This window comes from Dermacentor silvarum, chromosome 9 (assembly GCF_013339745.2).
Source record: "Dermacentor silvarum isolate Dsil-2018 chromosome 9, BIME_Dsil_1.4, whole genome shotgun sequence".
Classification (NCBI taxonomy): domain Eukaryota; kingdom Metazoa; phylum Arthropoda; class Arachnida; order Ixodida; family Ixodidae; genus Dermacentor; species Dermacentor silvarum.
Window position 1 is genome coordinate 15743719 of NC_051162.1, and position 4615 is coordinate 15748333.

Below are 4615 nucleotides of genomic sequence, written 5' to 3' on the forward strand. Positions count from 1 at the left end.
AATAATTATCCCTCTTACACTCACTTTTTTCCTTCACGCGCCAATCTTCAATCCAGATGGACCTTGAAATGCAGAAGGTATCAGCTCAGCGAACAAAAAATGCGGCTAGCAGACGACGAACAAGCGTATCGATGACGTGATGCGCGCGGTGGAAAGAGTGTTTCGCAAAGCACATGCTGCGCATGTGCAATGTTTCCAACGATGGCTGTTACGCGGCGCTGATAGTGCCGTCGGCCACGCGCTCGCGTGTTCACCCTAACAGTGCTCACCGCTGTACGTGCGGTCTATCGCTTCAACGGCAACTGAGCGGCGAATGCACGGCGCATAAAGGTCAGAGCCGTGTGGAGATAAGAGACGGTGCGAGCGAGCGACGAGCGCGGTTGTTGGCACAGTGTAAGTGCGCCCCCCCCCCGCTCCCTCCGGCGCTGGCTTCCCGCTTCCTTGCTTGCGCGGGGGAGAGATAAGAGACGGTGCGGTCGAGCGACGAGCGCGGTTGTTGGCAGAGTAAAAGTGCCCCCCCCCCCCCCGCTCCCTCCGGCGCTGGCTTCCCGCTTCGTTGCTTGCGCGTGGGAGATTCAGTGCGTTCGCTCTCCGTCATAGCGCGCGTCCCCGCACGCTTCCGCTCGGGCGTACGGCGCGCGGTGAATATTTTATCTATACGGAACCTCACGGCGACGCCGACGGCAGAAATCCGGTTGAAGTGTCCATATAATTGCTATCGCAATAATAAATGAAAAGGGGTGCCAAAACCACCCAAAGCGCACAATTCAGAGAGAAAAAAACCAATTGGAAAAATAAAGGTTGGGCACAGTAACGCGTGGCATCCTAAGCGTCTGGTCAGCGAGCACAGAAAGCACTCGTGCAGAGCGTTTATTAAAACAAAGATGAGAATGAAGAAGCAGGAAACAATGAAGATGAAGCAAAAGCAGCAGGTGCCCACTCCGTGGACGGGCAGTGGGTAGCAGATAAGTAGAATCCGGTCACTGAGAAAAGCAGCAACAGAGATCACTCAGGAAGCGAGCCTGTAAAATTCTAAAAAAAGAATCAGGGAGGCAAGGCGATGACTGGGCGGTCCAGCAGGATCGATCAGTCATCCCCAGAGAAGCAACGAACGCGCGCCAACACCCCGCCGGCCAGCGGGATCACACGGCCCACGTTGAAAAACAGATGAAACAAAAGTGATAGAATGCAGGGTGCAAGTGATGACGAAGGTCACCGCTCGACAGAGTGATTAGATATAAAGAGAAATGACAGTGGTGGTGAATGTACGAAAAAAATAAAAAAATTCAATGAACAGGTATAAAGTGAAAGAGCGAAACATCGCGAAAAAGAAAGAAGGAACAGAGAACGATGAAAAAAAAGGACAGAGAAAGCACTATAGAAACAGCCAGAAAAGGGAAAAGAAGAAAGGAAAGAAAATAGAAAGAAGAAAGAGAGAAAAAGGGGATAGAAACAAAAGGGGAAAAAAAGGAGCGCGCGCCAGAACGAAACCCCGAACAGCCTCGCACTAACGGCAGCGCGCAACCGCAAAACCAACCGCGCAGCAGAAGGCGGACAAAGTAAAGGCAGAGAAGAGGGTGAGCATAAGATTGATCAGCGCAAGAACCGCTCGGACCCGGTCAACGCTCCAGAAGGACGAGGCAGCAAACGCGCGACCGGACGCCACCAAGATAGGATCATAGAGAAAGGAGTTCAACAAGAGGGGACACTCCCATAGGGCCCAGCGGCCGAATTGACTGCAGCGTGCCAAGCGGTCGGTGTCGATCACTTGCATCACTTCCGGTTTCGGTTTTGGGCGCGCGTATTTTGAACGCAAGCTAGCATGCTGGCTGCGTGCCCCCCCCCCCCCCCCCCTTTTTCCTTTCCCCCTTTTTTTTTCTCCTCGCGCAGAATCGGTTTATTATTTAGTAAAAATGATTGCAAACGATCTCGTAAAGTCCCATCGAATCTGTGCCACGTGCAATTTCACAAAGTAGACGCAAGACCTTTTGTGCAATGAGGAAACATTTATTTTGCTCTATATAAAAGCTCGTTCCGCGCTTTGTGTGCGTTATCCAACGTTGTGACACCAGCAGGTAAGGCAGTAGTTGCTGTATGAAGCTCCACCGGACGGTACCAGCTGAAAAAAAAAGTAAATTACAAGCATGTTACATTTGCAAGCACGTAACAGCATGTTACAAGCATGAGTCATTTTGGTATTTAGACATAGGAATACTGCGAGGCGAAACGTGCGAAAGCGGTGAATGGGCGGCATTACAAACAAAAGAAATTCGCTTTTACATACATGGCGTAGAAAATACCCGACTCATCCCAAACATATATGAAAACATCTGATTTCCAAGCGTTCCCCAATTTCCGGGCATTATTTCCGGCACTTAGGCAGCACAAATACAGGAGCGACTTCGTGTTTCAAAAACATGGCCTCGGGCGACGCGACGGTACGCGACATACACAGAGATGGAAGCAACAGGCACTCAAGACAAATGCGTGGGTGCAATGCCTTTTTTCAGTCCTTTAGAAGACGTAATTTTCGAATTACAAGTTTCTGATATGTTCGTCGTTCGCGCGTTCTGCCGGCGCCAGCAGCACACCCCATGTTATCACTCTTGGCAATCGCCCATCGCGTTTTCAACAGGCGTGAGTACCGAAAGAAAGTATATGTTGTTGCGGAGCCACAAAAAACGTCACAGACTTGTCCCTCTAAGATTCATTACACGCCAAACTAACTTTATCACCACGGCCGAGCTGCTTATCGCTAACTGCGTCACAGCGCGCTGTGCGGCCAGCGTGCCTCAAAAGTACCCCAGAAAGTAACGAAATTACTTTTCAGTAATGTCTGGCGTCAGAGAAACCGGCACAAACTTCTCCTAGCAAGATGCACAAGACTACACATCACGGCTGAGTTCTCGCTAACTGCGACACGGCGCCCTGTGCGGCCAGTGTGGCTCAAAAACCGAAATAAGTTACAATAGTCCCCTAGGAAGCGTCGGAAACATGTCTCAGCACGATTCGTTTACTCAAATTAACTGCGCCAGGATGGCCGAGCTGTTTTTCGCTAACTGCGTCTTAAGTCTCGGTCCCGTGCCGTAAGCCTAATTGCGTCGTAGACTGTGAAACAAGATTTCTCACCTTGCCGTAGTCCAATAGTGCAGTGGTGTCTTGTCCCAGTGCAGAATGAACGCAAGAATACGCCGAGAGCCCAATAAACCAGGTTACATTTAAAAAAGAAAAAAAAAATGTGGTTGATCCCTCTTATATAGGAATCGGTATAGAACACGAAAGTGAAACGTGTCTTCACAGAAGTAGTGTAATGTTTATTGCACACTGATATATAATGTCTATTGGTGTTTTGTGGCTAAAGCGCCCTTAGGCGTTGATGCACCCACGCTGACGCCTGGTGGCACGTCTCCTCCATCACGACTACCAACGTCGATGACCATGAGCAACCGTCGTGCATATGGAAGCTGCACTACGCTGCACACGCTAGCACAACGCGAAAGACGAAGCACGTAACTGACACACTAATACAACGCGCAAGACAAAGCACGTAACTGAATCGTCACCGAGTCAAATCAGCGCGTACAGCGCGTCGTAATTGCAGCCTCCGCGATCAACTTCAGAAACATTTTCAGAGCTAATTGCGGAGGCCACGCTCCGCTGTGCTGAGTACGGTGAACGCCACCTAGGTGGCGTTCACCGTACTCAGCACAGCGGAGCGTGGCCAGCGTCCCAGCGTTCTTGATGCCAGCGTCCCTTCGAATGCTGGCATCGAGGCGTCGTAGTGGTGAGACCACCGAAGCGTTCACTGTCGGTGCGCGTTAGTGTCATAATGCAGTACTTCTCTTTTCTGCTCGTAGGCGGCGGCACCGCCCCGAGCAAGAGCGCGGGTACACGGAGGAGTGTTAGATATATAAGGCGCGTCTGTGTAGCTCTCTGCAAATGCGTTTGTGGCGCAATGGGTTAAACGCTCGGCGATCTATCGTCGCGGACCGAGAGGTCGTGGGTTCGATTTCCAAATTTTGCATGTTTGTGGAACTTTTTCTTCTGGTTTCTTTCTTTGTATTATGTTCTATGACGTATTTCCGTGACGGAAATACGTAAGTGAAGTCTTGGTGGACCCCGGCATAAAACACTTTCGTGTTAAAAAAGAATGAGACAGACGGGTCGCCGCGCGCGAGCGCTCAAACGCGCGCGCAGCCATCCTCGCTGGCTTCGGGGGAGTATCTGGCGGATGACGCATGTATCTGGCGCGTCATTGACCTGTGGCTAGGTAAGGCAAGGAAAATAAGTCGCAAAGCTTAAGTTCATTTATACGCAAAACGTTTTAGTTTTCGCGGCAAAGAATTTAAAAATAAATGACTGCCTGTTAACTTAAGTTCACTTCCTTTTTTTTTTTTTCGATGCTCGCGGCAGCTAACGTTCGGTGTCAAAAGTATAGCGTGACGTATGGTGACGTGTTTCCTGTTGCCAGTTTTTGCCGAGTGTCCCCTCTTGTTGAATTTCTTTCTCTATGATAGGATGCCAAAAGAGGCCAGCGACCAATCCCAGCATGAAAACACGCACGTAGAGGGATCGAGTCACGCCACAGGCGATAACTCCTGATCACGGCGTAAAC

At 50.2% G+C, this 4615-nt stretch overlaps 1 long non-coding RNA gene across 1 annotated transcript; it reads right to left on the reverse strand.

Moving 5' to 3' along the window:
- Positions 1-2050: 2050 nt before the first annotated feature.
- On the reverse strand, positions 2051-3232 carry LOC125939967 (uncharacterized). The gene is made up of 2 exons (XR_007463208.1): positions 3130-3232; positions 2051-2119 (listed from the first exon to the last, which is right to left on the reverse strand). It is a non-coding gene; the product is annotated as an uncharacterized LOC125939967 (long non-coding RNA).
- Positions 3233-4615: the final 1383 nt, after the last annotated feature.